The sequence below is a fragment of the Pleurodeles waltl genome, chromosome 4_1 (genome assembly GCF_031143425.1).
Source record: "Pleurodeles waltl isolate 20211129_DDA chromosome 4_1, aPleWal1.hap1.20221129, whole genome shotgun sequence".
NCBI lineage: Eukaryota > Metazoa > Chordata > Amphibia > Caudata > Salamandridae > Pleurodeles > Pleurodeles waltl.
In genome coordinates, this window is record NC_090442.1 from 55,382,841 (window position 1) to 55,403,424 (window position 20,584).

Here is a 20,584-nt window from a genome sequence, read left to right on the forward strand (position 1 = left end):
TGCATTGGCCGGGAATCGAACCCGGGCCTCCCGCGTGGCAGGCGAGAATTCTACCACTGAACCACCAATGCTTCACTTACATAGGCTGAGCAGAGAGCCCTGCCATAGACAGTAGTGATGAGGCCCATGCATTCGCATGGGACACCTATGAACAAAGTTTGCATGGCAAGCCTTGGACTGCCAAACGTTCACATGCTGATGGCAGGAATCAGATGCAGGAGACTGAAACTATGAATGTTTCTGCTTTTGCTAAGGACAGTGGTTTGGGGCCAGTGTTGTGCTTGACAGAGCACGACATCAGCCTGCTCTCTGGCTGCTCCCGGGAGAAGTGGCTGACAGAAAGCACCCTCCAGACCACCAGCAATCTTGTGTTTCACAACATGCCACTGTCACTGGACTTTCCTTCTGGGAAAGCCTAGTCACTGACCTGGCCAGATTCCCTGTCCTCCCCAAAATCCTGGGGAGAAACGGGCAGAGTTCTGCGCCCTGCGCCCTCTTTCGCGTCCCTAACGCGCTCCCAACGCGCCCTACAGCCCTGGTCGGGCACAGCCCTGGTCGGGCTCATACCACTGGGGCCTCTGCCGAGGAAGAGCCCCGGAAGCCTAGGGCCAGGCCTATTGCACAGGCATCTTAGACCAGGCCATTCCGGGATTGCTGTGTTTCACGTCCTGCCCTTCAACACTCCTGGGAGGGCTTTCCCTGAGAACCCTCATGTCTCTGCCCTCCCAGGAGGCTGTGGTTCTCTGCAAAATAGGGGGTGCACCACGGGCCGTCCCCTTTCCTCTCTCTCGCCAATATCTTTCACCAAAGCTGAGCCCTGCAGGTAAATGTATCTATCTGGCTGAGGGGCCAGGGAGGGCCTTTGCCTGCAGTCTTACAAGCCAGAGTGCAGAGAAGGCAGCAGCTCTGGGACCGGGACTCTGCTCAAAGACATATCTAACATGCCACAGTGGAGCTGAGATGGGCAAGACACGTGTCTCACAGGCTGGCAGCACACCAAGACAGTGGCAGGAAACTATGCTAACAAGGAAAGAGAAAAGTCACGTATCTCGTGGCCTTCCCACCATTAGACAGTAGTCTGCGCAAGAAAACATCCAACAGTGACAGGACAACCAAGCAAATGACAAACGCTGTGCTGAATAAAGTCATCTTACATGACATTTCGTACAAAGGCCCAGATCATGGGGATGATCGCGCAGCAGAAGCAGCAAGTATCAGAGCCACCGAACCTGGGGTGAGTTACACGAGGAGAAAGGGCGACATGGGGACAGGGGCTATGGGCTCAGGGAACAGCTACCACAATGCAACTTCGGGTGTGGGGATGCCACTCATTGCGGGTACTGCCCTGGGATTTCCTTTTAGAAAGAATCGCTGGTTAAAGTGTAGTGCACAAAAAACCCAACTCCTCGATTACACTATTAGATAACATCCTTTAACTGCCCCACCCACCCTGTGTGAGTCTCACCCACTTCCCGCCTGCTCCCTCTAGTCTGAGAGTTGTATCTCCACAAAAAACACACAGTGGGGCTCAATGAGCTGCTCATGTCTGACATGGACACCTAAGCAGTGCTGGATTCACAACCTGAAAGCCTGCAAAGGAAAGTGTGCCCGGCAGAAGATAAGCTGCCTGGCAACTCAGAACCTTCTTCTAAGAGAAGTAAGACATGTCACAATGGAGTCTAAGCCTACCTGTCTTATGCCAGGACCTTAGAGCTGCAGGCAGGAGCACAAAGGTAAAAACATATATTGAGTCCCAACACGCTGACTGCGGTGGTTGGTCTCTGTGGCGCAATCGGTTAGCACGGTCGGCTGTTAACCGTAAGGTTGGTGGTTCAAGCCCACCCAGGGACGTATGCTTTTGCCTACATCAAGTCCTGAATTAAAACACAGCTATCTGGCTTTGCTCTTAGAGCTCTCGCTTTGCCTGCGTGACATGCTCTATCTCAACATTTCTATCTTCTCTCATCTCTTCACCTCTAGTCATTTCCACCAATAGGACTGGAAACGGGCCACCAAGCCTTCTACTTTAACCACAGGCGTACTGAGGGCCAATAAAAGGCACAGAAGCATTTCTTGATCCGGGGCTGAAAACTGCATGCACAGGGACCTCGTGGCGCAACGGTAGCGCGTCTGACTCCAGATCAGAAGGTTGCGTGTTCAAATCACGTCGGGGTCACTCTTTGACATTTTTTTCCCCACCAAGTCTATATCTCTGACTTCTAAAGCAAAGCCAAAAGAAGGGCGCTTTGCATTGGCCGGGAATCGAACCCGGGCCTCCCGCGTGGCAGGCGAGAATTCTACCACTGAACCACCAATGCTTCACTTACATAGGCTGAGCAGAGAGCCCTGCCGTAGACAGTAGTGATGAGGCCCATGCATTCGCATGGGACACCTATGAACAAAGTTTGCATGGCAAGCCTTGGACTGCCAAACGTTCACATGCTGATGGCAGGAATCAGATGCAGGAGATTGAAACTATGAATGTTTCTGCTTTTGCTAAGGACAGTGGTTTGGGGCCAGTGTTGTGCTTGACAGAGCACGACATCAGCCTGCTCTCTGGCTGCTCCCGGGAGAAGTGGCTGACAGAAAGCACCCTCCAGACCACCAGCAATCTTGTGTTTCACAACATGCCACTGTCACTGGACTTTCCTTCTGGGAAAGCCTAGTCACTGACCTGGCCAGATTCCCTGTCCTCCCCAAAATCCTGGGGAGAAACGGGCAGAGTTCTGCACCCTGCGCCCTCTTTCGCGTCCCTAACGCGCTCCCAACGCGCCCTACAGCCCTGGTCGGGCACAGCCCTGGTCGGGCTCATACCACTGGGGCCTCTGCCGAGGAAGAGCCCCGGAAGCCTAGGGCCAGGCCTATTGCACAGGCATCTTAGACCAGGCCATTCCGGGATTGCTGTGTTTCACGTCCTGCCCTTCAACACTCCTGGGAGGGCTTTCCCTGAGAACCCTCATGTCTCTGCCCTCCCAGGCGGCTGTGGTTCTATGCAAAATAGGGGGTGCACCACGGGCCGTCCCCTTTCCTCTCTCTCGCCAATATCTTTCACCAAAGCTGAGCCCTGCAGGTAAATGTATCTATCTGGCTGAGGGGCCAGGGAGGGCCTTTGCCTGCAGTCTTACAAGCCAGAGTGCAGAGAAGGCAGCAGCTCTGGGACCGGGACTCTGCTCAAAGACATATCTAACATGCCACAGTGGAGCTGAGATGGGCAAGACACGTGTCTCACAGGCAGGCAGCACAACAAGACAGTGGCAGGAAACTATGCTAACAAGGAAAGAGAAAAGTCACGTGTCTCGTGGCCTTCCCACCATTAGACAGTAGTCTGCGCAAGAAAACATCCAACAGTGACAGGACAACCAAGCAAATGACAAACGCTGTGCTGAATAAAGTCATCTTACATGACATTTCGTACAAAGGCCCAGATCATGGGGATGATCGCGCAGAAGCAGCAAGTATCAGAGCCACCGAACCTGAGGTGAGTTACACGAGGAGAAAGGGCGACATGGGGACAGGGGCTAGGGGCTCAGGGAACAGCTACAACAATGCAACCTCGGGTGTGGGGATGCCACTCATTGCGGGTACTGCCCTGGGATTTCCTTTTAGAAAGAATCGCTGGTTAAAGTGTAGTGCACCAAAAACCCAACTCCTCGATTACACTATTAGATAACATCCTTTAACTGCCCCACCCACCCTGTGTGAGTCTCACCCACTTCCCGCCTGCTCCCTCTAGTCTGAGAGTTGTATCTCCACAAAAAACACACAGTGGGGCTCAATGAGCTGCTCATGTCTGACATGGACACCTAAGCAGTGCTAGATTCACAACCTGAAAGCCTGCAAAGGAAAGTGTGCCCGGCAGAAGATAAGCTGCCTGGCAACTCAGAACCTTCTTCTAAGAGAAGTAAGACATGTCACAATGGAGTCTAAGCCTACCTGTCTTATGCCAGGACCTTAGAGCTGCAGGCAGGAGCACAAAGGTAAAAACATATATTGAGTCCCAACACAGTCACTGCGGTGGTTGGTCTCTGTGGCGCAATCGGTTAGCGCGTTCGGCTGTTAACCGAAAGGTTGGTGGTTCAAGCCCACCCAGGGACGTATGCTTTTGCCTACATCAAGTCCTGAATTAAAACACAGCTGTCTGGCTTTGCTCTTAGAGCTCTCGCTTTGCCTGCGTGACATGCTCTATCTCAACATTTCTATCTTCTCTCATCTCTTCACCTCTAGTCATTTCCACCAATAGGACTGGAAACGGGCCACCAAGCCTTCTACTTTAACCACAGGCGTACTGAGGGCCAATAAAAGGCACAAAAGCATTTCTTGATCCGGGGCTGAGAGCTGCATGCACAGGGACCTCGTGGCGCAACGGTAGCGCGTCTGACTCCAGATCAGAAGGTTGCGTGTTCAAATCACGTCGGCGTCACTCTTTGACATTTTTTTCCCCACCAAGTCTATATCTCTGACTTCTAAAGCAAAGCCAAAAGAAGGGCGCTTTGCATTGGCCGGGAATGGAACCCGGGCCTCCCGCGTGGCAGGCGAGAATTCTACCACTGAACCACCAATGCTTCATTTACATAGACTGAGCAGAGAGCCCTGCCGTAGACAGTAGTGATGAGGCCCATGCATTCGCATGGGACACCTATGAACAAAGTTTGCATGGCAAGCCTTGGACTGCCAAACGTTCACATGCTGATGGGAGGAATCAGATGCAGGAGACTGAAACTATGAATGTTTCTGCTTTTGCTAAGGACAGTGGTTTGGGGCCAGTGTTGTGCTTGACAGAGCACGACATCAGCCTGCTCTCTGGCTGCTCCCGGGAGAAGTGGCTGACAGAAAGCACCCTCCAGACCACCAGCAATCTTGTGTTTCACAACATGCCACTGTCACTGGACTTTCCTTCTGGGAAAGCCTAGTCACTGACCTGGCCAGATTCCCTGTCCTCCCCAAAATCCTGGGGAGAAACGGGCAGAGTTCTGCGCCCTGCGCCCTCTTTCGCGTCCCTGACGCGCTCCCAACGCGCCCTACAGCCCTGGTCGGGCACAGCCCTGGTCGGGCTCATACCACTGGGGCCTCTGCCGAGGAAGAGCCCCGGAAGCCTAGGGCCAGGCCTATTGCACAGGCATCTTAGACCAGGCCATTCCGGGATTGCTGTGTTTCACGTCCTGCCCTTCAACACTCCTGGGAGGGCTTTCCCTGAGAACCCTCATGTCTCTGCCCTCCCAGGAGGCTGTGGTTCTATGCAAAATAGGGGGTGCACCACGGGCCGTCCCCTTTCCTCTCTCTCGCCAATATCTTTCACCAAAGCTGAGCCCTGCAGGTAAATGTATCTATCTGGCTGAGGGGCCAGGGAGGGCCTTTGCCTGCAGTCTTACAAGCCAGAGTGCAGAGAAGGCAGCAGCTCTGGGACCGGGACTCTGCTCAAAGACATATCTAACATGCCACAGTGGAGCTGAGATGGGCAAGACACGTGTCTCACAGGCAGGCAGCACAACAAGACAGTGGCAGGAAACTATGCTAACAAGGAAAGAGAAAAGTCACGTGTCTCGTGGCCTTCCCACCATTAGACAGTAGTCTGCGCAAGAAAACATCCAACAGTGACAGGACAACCAAGCAAATGACAAACGCCGTGCTGAATAAAGTCATCTTACATGACATTTCGTACAAAGGCCCAGATCATGGGGATGATCGCGCAGAAGCAGCAAGTATCAGAGCCACCGAACCTGAGGTGAGTTACACGAGGAGAAAGGGCGACATGGGGACAGGGGCTAGGGGCTCAGGGAACAGCTACCACAATGCAACCTCGGGTGTGGGGATGCCACTCATTGCGGGTACTGCCCTGGGATTTCCTTTTAGAAAGAATCGCTGGTTAAAGTGTAGTGCACAAAAAACCCAACTCCTCGATTACACTATTAGATAACATCCTTTAACTGCCCCACCCACCCTGTGTGAGTCTCACCCACTTCCCGCCTGCTCCCTCTAGTCTGAGAGTTGTATCTCCACAAAAAACACACAGTGGGGCTCAATGAGCTGCTCATGTCTGACATGGACACCTAAGCAGTGCTGGATTCACAACCTGAAAGCCTGCAAAGGAAAGTGTGCCCGGCAGAAGATAAGCTGCCTGGCAACTCAGAACCTTCTTCTAAGAGAAGTAAGACATGTCACAATGGAGTCTAAGCCTACCTGTCTTATGCCAGGACCTTAGAGCTGCAGGCAGGAGCACAAAGGTAAAAACATATATTGAGTCCCAACACGCTCACTGCGGTGGTTGGTCTCTGTGGCGCAATCGGTTAGCGCGTTTGGCTGTTAACCGAAAGGTTGGTGGTTCAAGCCCACCCAGGGACGTATGCTTTTGCCTACATCAAGTCCTGAATTAAAACACAGCTGTCTGGCTTTGCTCTTAGAGCTCTCGCTTTGCCTGCGTGACATGCTCTATCTCAACATTTCTATCTTCTCTCATCTCTTCACCTCTAGTCATTTCCACCAATAGGACTGGAAACGGGCCACCAAGCCTTCTACTTTAACCACAGGCGTACTGAGGGCCAATAAAAGGCACAGAAGCATTTCTTGATCCGGGGCTGAGAACTGCATGCACAGGGACCTCGTGGCGAAACGGTAGCGCGTCTGACTCCAGATCAGAAGGTTGCGTGTTCAAATCACGTCGGGGTCACTCTTTGAAATTTTTTTCCCCACCAAGTCTATATCTCTGACTTCTAAAGCAAAGCCAAAAGAAGGGCGCTTTGCATTGGCCGGGAATCGAACCCGGGCCTCCCGCGTGGCAGGCGAGAATTCAACCACTGAACCACCAATGCTTCACTTACATAAGCTGAGCAGAGAGCCCTGCCGTAGACAGTAGTGATGAGGCCCATGCATTCGCATGGGACACCTATGAACAAAGTTTGCATGGCAAGCCTTGGACTGCCAAACGTTCACATGCTGATGGCAGGAATCAGATGCAGGAGACTGAAACTATGAATGTTTCTGCTTTTGCTAAGGACAGTGGTTTGGGGCCAGTGTTGTGCTTGACAGAGCACGACATCAGCCTGCTCTCTGGCTGCTCCCGGGAGAAGTGGCTGACAGAAAGCACCCTCCAGACCACCAGCAATCTTGTGTTTCACAACATGCCACTGTCACTGGACTTTCCTTCTGGGAAAGCCTAGTCACTGACCTGGCCAGATTCCCTGTCCTCCCCAAAATCCTGGGGAGAAACGGGCAGAGTTCTGCGCCCTGCGCCCTCTTTCGCGTCCCTAATGCGCTCCCAACGCACCCTACAGCCCTGGTCGGGCACAGCCCTGGTCGGGCTCATACCACTGGGGCCTCTGCCGAGGAAGAGCCCCGGAAGCCTAGGGCCAGGCCTATTGCACAGGCATCTTAGACCAGGCCATTCCGGGATTGCTGTGTTTCACGTCCTGCCCTTCAACACTCCTGGGAGGGCTTTCCCTGAGAACCCTCATGTCTCTGCCCTCCCAGGAGGCTGTGGTTCTATGCAAAATAGGGGGTGCACCACGGGCCGTCCCCTTTCCTCTCTCTCGCCAATATCTTTCACCAAAACTGAGCCCTGCAGGTAAATGTATCTATCTGGCTGAGGGGCCAGGGAGGGCCTTTGCCTGCAGTCTTACAAGCCAGAGTGCAGAGAAGGCAGCAGCTCTGGGACCGGGACTCTGCTCAAAGACATATCTAACATGCCACAGTGGAGCTGAGATGGGCAAGACACGTGTCTCACAGGCTGGTAGCACACCAAGACAGTGGCAGGAAACTATGCTAACAAGGAAAGAGAAAAGTCACGTGTCTCGTGGCCTTCCCACCATTAGACAGTAGTCTGCGCAAGAAAACATCCAACAGTGACAGGACAACCAAGCAAATGACAAACGCCGTGCTGAATAAAGTCATCTTACATGACATTTCGTACAAAGGCCCAGATCATGGGGATGATCGTGCAGCAGAAGCAGCAAGTATCAGAGCCACCGAACCTGGGGTGAGTTACACGAGGAGAAAGGGCGACATGGGGACAGGGGCTATGGGCTCAGGGAACAGCTACCACAATGCAACCTCGGGTGTGGGGATGCCACTCATTGCGGGTACTGCCCTGGGATTTCCTTTTAGAAAGAATCGCTGGTTAAAGTGTAGTGCACAAAAAACCCAACTCCTCGATTACACTATTAGATAACATCCTTTAACTGCCCCACCCACCCTGTGTGAGTCTCACCCACTTCCCGCCTGCTCCCTCTAGTCTGAGAGTTGTATCTCCACAAAAAACACACAGTGGGGCTCAATGAGCTGCTCATGTCTGACATGGACACCTAAGCAGTGCTGGATTCACAACCTGAAAGCCTGCAAAGGAAAGTGTGCCCAGCAGAAGATAAGCTGCCTGGCAACTCAGAACCTTCTTCTAAGAGAAGTAAGACATGTCACAATGGAGTCTAAGCCTACCTGTCTTATGCCAGGACCTTAGAGCTGCAGGCAGGAGCACAAAGGTAAAAACATATATTGAGTCCCAACACGCTCACTGCGGTGGTTGGTCTCTGTGGCGCAATCGGTTAGCGCGTTCGGCTGTTAACCGAAAGGTTGGTGGTTCAAGCCCACCCAGGGACGTATGCTTTTGCCTACATCAAGTCCTGAATTAAAACACAGCTGTCTGGCTTTGCTCTTAGAGCTCTCGCTTTGCCTGCGTGACATGCTCTATCTCAACATTTCTATCTTCTCTCATCTCTTCACCTCTAGTCATTTCCACCAATAGGACTGGAAACGGGCCACCAAGCCTTCTACTTTAACCACAGGCGTACTGAGGGCCAATAAAAGGCACAGAAGCATTTCTTGATCCGGGGCTGAGAACTGCATGCACAGGGACCTCGTGGCGCAACGGTAGCGCGTCTGACTCCAGATCAGAAGGTTGCGTGTTCAAATCACGTCGGGGTCACTCTTTGACATTTTTTTCCCCACCAAGTCTATATCTCTGACTTCTAAAGCAAAGCCAAAAGAAGGGCGCTTTGCATTGGCCTAGAATCGAACCCGGGCCTCCCGCGTGCAGGCGAGAATTCTACCACTGAACCACCAATGCTTCACTTACATAAGCTGAGCAGAGAGCCCTGCCGTAGACAGTAGTGATGAGGCCCATGCATTCGCATGGGACACCTATGAACAAAGTTTGCATGGCAAGCCTTGGACTGCCAAACGTTCACATGCTGATGGCAGGAATCAGATGCAGGAGACTGAAACTATGAATGTTTCTGCTTTTGCTAAGGACAGTGGTTTGGGGCCAGTGTTGTGCTTGACAGAGCACGACATCAGCCTGCTCTCTGGCTGCTCCCGGGAGAAGTGGCTGACAGAAAGCACCCTGCAGACCACCAGCAATCTTGTGTTTCACAACATGCCACTGTCACTGGACTTTCCTTCTGGGAAAGCCTAGTCACTGACCTGGCCAGATTCCCTGTCCTCCCAAAAATCCTGGGGAGAAACGGGCAGAGTTCTGCGCCCTGTGCCCTCTTTCGCGTCCCTAACGCGCTCCCAATGCGCCCTACAGCCCTGGTCGGGCACAGCCCTAGTCGGGCTCATACCACTGGGGCCTCTGCCGAGGAAGAGCCCCGGAAGCCTAGGGCCAGGCCTATTGCACAGGCATCTTAGACCAGGCCATTCCGGGATTGCTGTGTTTCACGTCCTGCCCTTCAACACTCCTGGGAGGGCTTTCCCTGAGAACCCTCATGTCTCTCCCCTCCCAGGAGGCTGTGGTTCTATGCAAAATAGGGGGTGCACCACGGGCCGTCCCCTTTCCTCTCTCTCGCCAATATCTTTCACCAAAGCTGAGCCCTGCAGGTAAATGTATCTATCTGGCTGAGGGGCCAGGGAGGGCCTTTGCCTGCAGTCTTACAAGCCAGAGTGCAGAGAAGGCAGCAGCTCTGGGACCGGGACTCTGCTCAAAGACATATCTAACATGCCACAGTGGAGCTGAGATGGGCAAGACACGTGTCTCACAGGCTGGCAGCACACCAAGACAGTGGCAGGAAACTATGCTAACAAGGAAAGAGAAAAGTCACGTGTCTCGTGGCCTTCCCACCATTAGACAGTAGTCTGCGCAAGAAAACATCCAACAGTGACAGGACAACCAAGCAAATGACAAACGCCGTGCTGAATAAAGTCATCTTACATGACATTTCGTACAAAGGCCCAGATCATGGGGATGATCGCGCAGAAGCAGCAAGTATCAGAGCCACCGAACCTGAGGTGAGTTACACGAGGAGAAAGGGCGACATGGGGACAGGGGCTAGGGGCTCAGGGAACAGCTACCACAATGCAACCTCGGGTGTGGGGATGCCACTCATTGCGGGTACTGCCCTGGGATTTCCTTTTAGAAAGAATCGCTGGTTAAAGTGTAGTGCACAAAAAACCCAACTCCTCGATTACACTATTAGATAACATCCTTTAACTGCCCCACCCACCCTGTGTGAGTCTCACCCACTTCCCGCCTGCTCCCTCTAGTCTGAGAGTTGTATCTCCACAAAAAACACACAGTGGGGCTCAATGAGCTGCTCATGTCTGACATGGACACCTAAGCAGTGCTGGATTCACAACCTGAAAGCCTGCAAAGGAAAGTGTGCCCAGCAGAAGATAAGCTGCCTGGCAACTCAGAACCTTCTTCTAAGAGAAGTAAGACATGTCACAATGGAGTCTAAGCCTACCTGTCTTATGCCAGGACCTTAGAGCTGCAGGCAGGAGCACAAAGGTAAAAACATATATTGAGTCCCAACACGCTCACTGCGGTGGTTGGTCTCTGTGGCGCAATCGGTTAGCGCGTTCGGCTGTTAACCGAAAGGTTGGTGGTTCAAGCCCACCCAGGGACGTATGCTTTTGCCTACATCAAGTCCTGAATTAAAACACAGCTGTCTGGCTTTGCTCTTAGAGCTCTCGCTTTGCCTGCGTGACATGCTCTATCTCAACATTTCTATCTTCTCTCATCTCTTCACCTCTAGTCATTTCCACCAATAGGACTGGAAACGGGCCACCAAGCCTTCTACTTTAACCACAGGCGTACTGAGGGCCAATAAAAGGCACAGAAGCATTTCTTGATCCGGGGCTGAGAACTGCATGCACAGGGACCTCGTGGCGCAACGGTAGCGCGTCTGACTCCAGATCAGAAGGTTGCGTGTTCAAATCACGTCGGGGTCACTCTTTGACATTTTTTTCCCCACCAAGTCTATAACTCTGACTTCTAAAGCAAAGCCAAAAGAAGGGCGCTTTGCATTGGCCTAGAATCGAACCCGGGCCTCCCGCGTGCAGGCGAGAATTCTACCACTGAACCACCAATGCTTCACTTACATAGGCTGAGCAGAGAGCCCTGCCGTAGACAGTAGTGATGAGGCCCATGCATTCGCATGGGACACCTATGAACAAAGTTTGCATGGCAAGCCTTGGACTGCCAAACGTTCACATGCTGATGGCAGGAATCAGATGCAGGAGACTGAAACTATGAATGTTTCTGCTTTTGCTAAGGACAGTGGTTTGGGGCCAGTGTTGTGCTTGACAGAGCACGACATCAGCCTGCTCTCTGGCTGCTCCCGGGAGAAGTGGCTGACAGAAAGCACCCTCCAGACCACCAGCAATCTTGTGTTTCACAACATGCCACTGTCACTGGACTTTCCTTCTTGGAAAGCCTAGTCACTGACCTGGCCAGATTCCCTGTCCTCCCCAAAATCCTGGGGAGAAACGGGCAGAGTTCTGCGCCCTGCGCCCTCTTTCGCGTCCCTAACGAGCTCCCAACGCGCCCTACAGCCCTGGTCGGGCACAGCCCTGGTCGGGCTCATACCACTGGGGCCTCTGCCGAGGAAGAGCCCCGGAAGCCTAGGGCCAGGCCTATTGCACAGGCATCTTAGACCAGGCCATTCCGGGATTGCTGTGTTTCACGTCCTGCCCTTCAACACTCCTGGGAGGGCTTTCCCTGAGAACCCTCATGTCTCTGCCCTCCCAGGAGGCTGTGGTTCTATGCAAAATAGGGGGTGCACCACGGGCCGTCCCCTTTCCTCTCTCTCGCCAATATCTTTCACCAAAGCTGAGCCCTGCAGGTAAATGTATCTATCTGGCTGAGGGGCCAGGGAGGGCCTTTGCCTGCAGTCTTACAAGCCAGAGTGCAGAGAAGGCAGCAGCTCTGGGACCGGGACTGTGCTCAAAGACATATCTAACATGCCACAGTGGAGCTGAGATGGGCAAGACACGTGTCTCACAGGCAGGCAGCACAACAAGACAGTGGCAGGAAACTATGCTAACAAGGAAAGAGAAAAGTCACGTGTCTCGTGGCCTTCCCACCATTAGACAGTAGTCTGCGCAAGAAAACATCCAACAGTGACAGGACAACCAAGCAAATGACAAACGCCGTGCTGAATAAAGTCATCTTACATGACATTTCGTACAAAGGCCCAGATCATGGGGATGATCGCGCAGAAGCAGCAAGTATCAGAGCCACCGAACCTGAGGTGAGTTACACGAGGAGAAAGGGCGACATGGGGACAGGGGCTAGGGGCTCAGGGAACAGCTACCACAATGCAACCTCGGGTGTGGGGATGCCACTCATTGCGGGTACTGCCCTGGGATTTCCTTTTAGAAAGAATCGCTGGTTAAAGTGTAGTGCACAAAAAACCCAACTCCTCGATTACACTATTAGATAACATCCTTTAACTGCCCCACCCACCCTGTGTGAGTCTCACCCACTTCCCGCCTGCTCCCTCTAGTCTGAGAGTTGTATCTCCACAAAAAACACACAGTGGGGCTCAATGAGCTGCTCATGTCTGACATGGACACCTAAGCAGTGCTGGATTCACAACCTGAAAGCCTGCAAAGGAAAGTGTGCCCGGCAGAAGATAAGCTGCCTGGCAACTCAGAACCTTCTTCTAAGAGAAGTAAGACATGTCACAATGGAGTCTAAGCCTACCTGTCTTATGCCAGGACCTTAGAGCTGCAGGCAGGAGCACAAAGGTAAAAACATATATTGAGTCCCAACACGCTCACTGCGGTGGTTGGTCTCTGTGGCGCAATCGGTTAGCGCGTTCGGCTGTTAACCGAAAGGTTGGTGGTTCAAGCCCACCCAGGGGCGTATGCTTTTGCCTACATCAAGTCCTGAATTAAAACACAGCTGTCTGGATTTGCTCTTAGAGCTCTCGCTTTGCCTGCGTGACATGCTCTATCTCAACATTTCTATCTTCTCTCATCTCTTCACCTCTAGTCATTTCCACCAATAGGACTGGAAACGGGCCACCAAGCCTTCTACTTTAACCACAGGCGTACTGAGGGCCAATAAAAGGCACAGAAGCATTTCTTGATCCGGGGCTGAGAACTGCATGCACAGGGACCTCGTGGCGCAACGGTAGCGCGTCTGACTCCAGATCACAAGGTTGCGTGTTCAAATCACGTCGGGGTCACTCTTTGAAATTTTTTTGCCCACCAAGTCTATATCTCTGACTTCTAAAGCAAAGCCAAAAGAAGGGCGCTTTGCATTGGCCGGGAATCGAACCCGGGACTCCCGCGTGGCAGGCGAGAATTCTACCACTGAACCACCAATGCTTCACTTACATAGGCTGAGCAGAGAGCCCTGCCGTAGACAGTAGTGATGAGGCCCATGCATTCGCATGGGACACCTATGAACAAAGTTTGCATGGCAAGCCTTGGACTGCCAAACGTTCACATGCTGATGGCAGGAATCAGATGCAGGAGACTGAAACTATGAATGTTTCTGCTTTTGCTAAGGACAGTGGTTTGGGGCCAGTGTTGTGCTTGACAGAGCACGACATCAGCCTGCTCTCTGGCTGCTCCCGGGAGAAGTGGCTGACAGAAAGCACCCTCCAGACCACCAGCAATCTTGTGTTTCACAACATGCCACTGTCACTGGACTTTCCTTCTGGGAAAGCCTAGTCACTGACCTGGCCAGATTCCCTGTCCTCCCAAAAATCCTGGGGAGAAACGGGCAGAGTTCTGCGCCCTGTGCCCTCTTTCGCGTCCCTAACGCGCTCCCAATGCACCCTACAGCCCTGGTCGGGCACATCCCTGGTCGGGCTCATACCACTGGGGCCTCTGCCGAGGAAGAGCCCCGGAAGCCTAGGGCCAGGCCTATTGCACAGGCATCTTAGACCAGGCCATTCCGGGATTGCTGTGTTTCACGTCCTGCCCTTCAACACTCCTGGGAGGGCTTTCCCTGAGAACCCTCATGTCTCTCCCCTCCCAGGAGGCTGTGGTTCTATGCAAAATAGGGGGTGCACCACGGGCCGTCCCCTTTCCTCTCTCTCGCCAATATCTTTCACCAAAGCTGAGCCCTGCAGGTAAATGTATCTATCTGGCTGAGGGGCCAGGGAGGGCCTTTGCCTGCAGTCTTACAAGCCAGAGTGCAGAGAAGGCAGCAGCTCTGGGACCGGGACTCTGCTCAAAGACATATCTAACATGCCACAGTGGAGCTGAGATGGGCAAGACACGTGTCTCACAGGCTGGCAGCACACCAAGACAGTGGCAGGAAACTATGCTAACAAGGAAAGAGAAAAGTCACGTGTCTCGTGGCCTTCCCACCATTAGACAGTAGTCTGCGCAAGAAAACATCCAACAGTGACAGGACAACCAAGCAAATGACAAACGCCGTGCTGAATAAAGTCATCTTACATGACATTTCGTACAAAGGCCCAGATCATGGGGATGATCGCGCAGAAGCAGCAAGTATCAGAGCCACCGAACCTGAGGTGAGTTACACGAGGAGAAAGGGCGACATGGGGACAGGGGCTAGGGGCTCAGGGAACAGCTACCACAATGCAACCTCGGGTGTGGGGATGCCACTCATTGCGGGTACTGCCCTGGGATTTCCTTTTAGAAAGAATCGCTGGTTAAAGTGTAGTGCACAAAAAACCCAACTCCTCGATTACACTATTAGATAACATCCTTTAACTGCCCCACCCACCCTGTGTGAGTCTCACCCACTTCCTGCCTGCTCCCTCTAGTCTGAGAGTTGTATCTCCACAAAAAACACACAGTGGGGCTCAATGAGCTGCTCATGTCTGACATGGACACCTAAGCAGTGCTGGATTCACAACCTGAAAGCCTGCAAAGGAAAGTGTGCCCAGCAGAAGATAAGCTGCCTGGCAACTCAGAACCTTCTTCTAAGAGAAGTAAGACATGTCACAATGGAGTCTAAGCCTACCTGTCTTATGCCAGGACCTTAGAGCTGCAGGCAGGAGCACAAAGGTAAAAACATATATTGAGTCCCAACACGCTCACTGCGGTGGTTGGTCTCTGTGGCGCAATCGGTTAGCGCGTTCGGCTGTTAACCGAAAGGTTGGTGGTTCAAGCCCACCCAGGGACGTGTGCTTTTGCCTACATCAAGTCCTGAATTAAAACACAGCTGTCTGGCTTTGCTCTTAGAGCTCTCGCTTTGCCTGCGTGACATGCTCTATCTCAACATTTCTATCTTCTCTCATCTCTTCACCTCTAGTCATTTCCACCAATAGGACTGGAAACGGGCCACCAAGCCTTCTACTTTAACCACAGGCGTACTGAGGGCCAATAAAAGGCACAGAAGCATTTCTTGATCCGGGGCTGAGAACTGCATGCACAGGGACCTCGTGGCGCAACGGTAGCGCGTCTGACTCCAGATCAGAAGGTTGCGTGTTCAAATCACGTCGGGGTCACTCTTTGACATTTTTTTCCCCACCAAGTCTATAACTCTGACTTCTAAAGCAAAGCCAAAAGAAGGGCGCTTTGCATTGGCCTAGAATCGAACCCGGGCCTTCCGCGTGCAGGCGAGAATTCTACCACTGAACCACCAATGCTTCACTTACATAGGCTGAGCAGAGAGCCCTGCCGTAGACAGTAGTGATGAGGCCCATGCATTCGCATGGGACACCTATGAACAAAGTTTGCATGGCAAGCCTTGGACTGCCAAACGTTCACATGCTGATGGCAGGAATCAGATGCAGGAGACTGAAACTATGAATGTTTCTGCTTTTGCTAAGGACAGTGGTTTGGGGCCAGTGTTGTGCTTGACAGAGCACGACATCAGCCTGCTCTCTGGCTGCTCCCGGGAGAAGTGGCTGACAGAAAGCACCCTCCAGACCACCAGCAATCTTGTGTTTCACAACATGCCACTGTCACTGGACTTTCCTTCTGGGAAAGCCTAGTCACTGACCTGGCCAGATTCCCTGTCCTCCCCAAAATCCTGGGGAGAAACGGGCAGAGTTCTGCGCCCTGCGCCCTCTTTCGCGTCCCTAACGAGCTCCCAACGCGCCCTACAGCCCTGGTCGGGCACAGCCCTGGTCGGGCTCATACCACTGGGGCCTCTGCCGAGGAAGAGCCCCGGAAGCCTAGGGCCAGGCCTATTGCACAGGCATCTTAGACCAGGCCATTCCGGGATTGCTGTGTTTCACGTCCTGCCCTTCAACACTCCTGGGAGGGCTTTCCCTGAGAACCCTCATGTCTCTGCCCTCCCAGGAGGCTGTGGTTCTATGCAAAATAGGGGGTGCACCACGGGCCGTCCCCTTTCCTCTCTCTCGCCAATATCTTTCACCAAAGCTGAGCCCTGCAGGTAAATGTATCTATCTGGCTGAGGGGCCAGGGAGGGCCTTTGCCTGCAGTCTTACAAGCCAGAGTGCAGAGAAGGCAGCAGCTCTGGGACCGGGACTCTGCTCAAAGACATATCTAACATGCCACAGTGGAGCTGAGATGGGCAAGACACGTGTCTCACAGGCAGGCAGCACAACAAGACAGTGGCAGGAAACTATGCTAACAAGGAAAGAGAAAAGTCACGTGTCTCGTGGCCTTCCCACCATTAGACAGTAGTCTGCGCAAGAAAACATCCAACAGTGACAGGACAACCAAGCAAATGACAAACGCCGTGCTGAATAAAGTCATCTTACATGACATTTCGTACAAAGGCCCAGATCATGGGGATGATCGCGCAGAAGCAGCAAGTATCAGAGCCACCGAACCTGAGGTGAGTTACACGAGGAGAAAGGGCGACATGGGGACAGGGGCTAGGGGCTCAGGGAACAGCTACCACAATGCAACCTCGGGTGTGGGGATGCCACTCATTGCGGGTACTGCCCTGGGATTTCCTTTTAGAAAGAATCGCTGGTTAAAGTGTAGTGCACAAAAAACCCAACTCCTCGATTACACTATTAGATAACATCCTTTAACTGCCCCACCCACCCTGTGTGAGTCTCACCCACTTCCCGCCTGCTCCCTCTAGTCTGAGAGTTGTATCTAGACAAAAAACACACAGTGGGGCTCAATGAGCTGCTCATGTCTGACATGGACACCTAAGCAGTGCTGGATTCACAACCTGAAAGCCTGCAAAGGAAAGTGTGCCCGGCAGAAGATAAGCTGCCTGGCAACTCAGAACCTTCTTCTAAGAGAAGTAAGACATGTCACAATGGAGTCTAAGCCTACCTGTCTTATGCCAGGACCTTAGAGCTGCAGGCAGGAGCACAAAGGTAAAAACATATATTGAGTCCCAACACGCTCACTGCGGTGGTTGGTCTCTGTGGCGCAATCGGTTAGCGCGTTCGGCTGTTAACCGAAAGGTTGGTGGTTCAAGCCCACCCAGGGGCGTATGCTTTTGCCTACATCAAGTCCTGAATTAAAACACAGCTGTCTGGCTTTGCTCTTAGAGCTCTCGCTTTGCCTGCGTGACATGCTCTATCTCAACATTTCTATCTTCTCTCATCTCTTCACCTCTAGTCATTTCCACCAATAGGACTGGAAACGGGCCACCAAGCCTTCTACTTTAACCACAGGCGTACTGAGGGCCAATAAAAGGCACAGAAGCATTTCTTGATCCGGGGCTGAGAACTGCATGCACAGGGACCTCGTGGCGCAACGGTAGCGCGTCTGACTCCAGATCACAAGGTTGCGTGTTCAAATCACGTCGGGGTCACTCTTTGACATTTTTTTGCCCACCAAGTCTATATCTCTGACTTCTAAAGCAAAGCCAAAAGAAGGGCGCTTTGCATTGGCCGGGAATCGAACCCGGGCCTCCCGCGTGGCAGGCGAGAATTCTACCACTGAACCACCAATGCTTCACTTACATAGGCTGAGCAGAGAGCCCTGCCGTAGACAGTAGTGATGAGGCCCATGCATTCGCATGGGACACCTATGAACAAAGTTTGCATGGCAAGCCTTGGACTGCCAAACGTTCACATGCTGATGGCAGGAATCAGATGCAGGAGACTGAAACTATGAATGTTTCTGCTTTTGCTAAGGACAGTGGTTTGGGGCCAGTGTTGTGCTTGACAGAGCACGACATCAGCCTGCTCTCTGGCTGCTCCCGGGAGAAGTGGCTGACAGAAAGCACCCTCCAGACCACCAGCAATCTTGTGTTTCACAACATGCCACTGTCACTGGACTTTCCTTCTGGGAAAGCCTAGTCACTGACCTGGCCAGATTCCCTGTCCTCCCAAAAATCCTGGGGAGAAACGGGCAGAGTTCTCTGCCCTGTGCCCTCTTTCGCGTCCCTAACGCGCTCCCAATGCACCCTACAGCCCTGGTCGGGCACATCCCTGGTCGGGCTCATACCACTGGGGCCTCTGCAGAGGAAGAGCCCCGGAAGCCTAGGGCCAGGCCTATTGCACAGGCATCTTAGACCAGGCCATTCCGGGATTGCTGTGTTTCACGTCCTGCCCTTCAACACTCCTGGGAGGGCTTTCCCTGAGAACCCTCATGTCTCTCCCCTCCCAGGAGGCTGTGGTTCTATGCAAAATAGGGGGTGCACCACGGGCCGTCCCCTTTCCTCTCTCTCGCCAATATCTTTCACCAAAGCTGAGCCCTGCAGGTAAATGTATCTATCTGGCTGAGGGGCCAGGGAGGGCCTTTGCCTGCAGTCTTACAAGCCAGAGTGCAGAGAAGGCAGCAGCTCTGGGACCGGGACTCTGCTCAAAGACATATCTAACATGCCACAGTGGAGCTGAGATGGGCAAGACACGTGTCTCACAGGCTGGCAGCACACCAAGACAGTGGCAGGAAACTATGCTAACAAGGAAAGAGAAAAGTCACGTGTCTCGTGGCCTTCCCACCATTAGACAGTAGTCTGCGCAAGAAAACATCCAACAGTGACAGGACAACCAAGCAAATGACAAACGCCGTGCTGAATAAAGTCATCTTACATGACATTTCGTACAAAGGCCCAGATCATGGGGATGATCGCGCAGAAGCAGCAAGTATCAGAGCCACCGAACCTGAGGTGAGTTACACGAGGAGAAAGGGCGACATGGGGACAGGGGCTAGGGGCTCAGGGAACAGCTACCACAATGCAACCTCGGGTGTGGGGATGCCACTCATTGCGGGTACTGCCCTGGGATTTCCTTTTAGAAAGAATCGCTGGTTAAAGTGTAGTGCACAAAAAACCCAACTCCTCGATTACACTATTAGATAACATCCTTTAACTGCCCCACCCACCCTGTGTGAGTCTCACCCACTTCCCGCCTGCTCCCTCTAGTCTGAGAGTTGTATCTCCACAAAAAACACACAGTGGGGCTCAATGAGCTGCTCATGTCTGACATGGACACCTAAGCAGTGCTGGATTCACAACCTGAAAGCCTGCAAAGGAAAGTGTGCCCGGCAGAAGATAAGCTGCCTGGCAACTCAGAACCTTCTTCTAAGAGAAGTAAGACATGTCACAATGGAGTCTAAGCCTACCTGTCTTATGCCAGGACCTTAGAGCTGCAGGCAGGAGCACAAAGGTAAAAACATATATTGAGTCCCAACACACTCACTGCGGTGGTTGGTCTCTGTGGGGCAATCGGTTAGCACGTTCAGCTGTTAACTGAAAGGTTGGTGGTTCAAGCCCACCCAGGGACGTATGCTTTTGCCTACATCAAGTCCTGAATTAAAACACAGCTGTCTGGCTTTGCTCTTAGAGCTCTCGCTTTGCCTGCGTGACATGCTCTATCTCAACATTTCTATCTTCTCTCATCTCTTCACCTCTAGTCATTTCCACCAATAGGACTGGAAACGGGCCACCAAGCCTTCTACTTTAACCACAGGCGTACTGAGGGCCAATAAAAGGCACAGAAGCATTTCTTGATCCGGGGCTGAGAACTGCATACACAGGGACCTCGTGGCGCAACGGTAGCGCATCTGACTCCAGATCAGAAGGTTGCGTGTTCAAATCACGTCGGGGTCACTCTTTGACATTTTTTTGCCCACCAAGTCTATATCTCTGACTTCTAAAGCAAAGCCAAAAGAAGGGCGCTTTGCATTGGCCGGGAATCGAACCCGGGCCTTCCGCGTGGCAGGCGAGAATTCTACCACTGAAACACCAATGCTTCACTTACATAGGCTGAGCAGAGAGCCCTGCCGTAGACAGTAGTGATGAGGCCCATGCATTCGCATGGGACACCTATGAACAAAGTTTGCATGGCAAGCCTTGGACTGCCAAACGTTCACACGCTGATGGCAGGAATCAGATGCAGGAGACTGAAACTATGAATGTTTCTGCTTTTGCTAAGGACAGTGGTTTGGGGCCAGTGTTGTGCTTGACAGAGCACGACATCAGCCTGCTCTCTGGCTGCTCCCGGGAGAAGTGGCTGACAGAAAGCACCCTCCAGACCACCAGCCATCTTGTGTTTCACAACATGCC

The 20,584-nt window shown here is 52.7% G+C and overlaps 11 non-coding genes across 11 annotated transcripts; 8 read left to right on the plus strand and 3 right to left on the minus strand.

Annotated features, from left to right (window-relative positions):
• Positions 1–71, minus strand: TRNAG-GCC (transfer RNA glycine (anticodon GCC)). Its single transcript has one exon. It is a non-coding gene; the product is annotated as a tRNA-Gly (tRNA).
• A 2,033-nt stretch (positions 72–2,104) lies between these two features.
• Positions 2,105–2,176, plus strand: TRNAW-CCA (transfer RNA tryptophan (anticodon CCA)). Its single transcript has one exon. It is a non-coding gene; the product is annotated as a tRNA-Trp (tRNA).
• Positions 2,177–2,247: 71 nt separating this feature from the next.
• On the minus strand, positions 2,248–2,318 carry TRNAG-GCC (transfer RNA glycine (anticodon GCC)). Its single transcript has one exon. It is a non-coding gene; the product is annotated as a tRNA-Gly (tRNA).
• A 1,703-nt stretch (positions 2,319–4,021) lies between these two features.
• Positions 4,022–4,095, plus strand: TRNAN-GUU (transfer RNA asparagine (anticodon GUU)). Its single transcript has one exon. It is a non-coding gene; the product is annotated as a tRNA-Asn (tRNA).
• Positions 4,096–8,512: 4,417 nt separating this feature from the next.
• Positions 8,513–8,586, plus strand: TRNAN-GUU (transfer RNA asparagine (anticodon GUU)). The gene has a single exon. It is a non-coding gene; the product is annotated as a tRNA-Asn (tRNA).
• A 253-nt stretch (positions 8,587–8,839) lies between these two features.
• TRNAW-CCA (transfer RNA tryptophan (anticodon CCA)) lies at positions 8,840–8,911 on the plus strand. Its single transcript has one exon. It is a non-coding gene; the product is annotated as a tRNA-Trp (tRNA).
• A 1,844-nt stretch (positions 8,912–10,755) lies between these two features.
• TRNAN-GUU (transfer RNA asparagine (anticodon GUU)) lies at positions 10,756–10,829 on the plus strand. Its single transcript has one exon. It is a non-coding gene; the product is annotated as a tRNA-Asn (tRNA).
• Positions 10,830–11,082: 253 nt separating this feature from the next.
• Positions 11,083–11,154, plus strand: TRNAW-CCA (transfer RNA tryptophan (anticodon CCA)). Its single transcript has one exon. It is a non-coding gene; the product is annotated as a tRNA-Trp (tRNA).
• Positions 11,155–15,242: 4,088 nt separating this feature from the next.
• On the plus strand, positions 15,243–15,316 carry TRNAN-GUU (transfer RNA asparagine (anticodon GUU)). The gene has a single exon. It is a non-coding gene; the product is annotated as a tRNA-Asn (tRNA).
• A 253-nt stretch (positions 15,317–15,569) lies between these two features.
• TRNAW-CCA (transfer RNA tryptophan (anticodon CCA)) lies at positions 15,570–15,641 on the plus strand. The gene has a single exon. It is a non-coding gene; the product is annotated as a tRNA-Trp (tRNA).
• Positions 15,642–17,955: 2,314 nt separating this feature from the next.
• On the minus strand, positions 17,956–18,026 carry TRNAG-GCC (transfer RNA glycine (anticodon GCC)). The gene has a single exon. It is a non-coding gene; the product is annotated as a tRNA-Gly (tRNA).
• Positions 18,027–20,584: the final 2,558 nt, after the last annotated feature.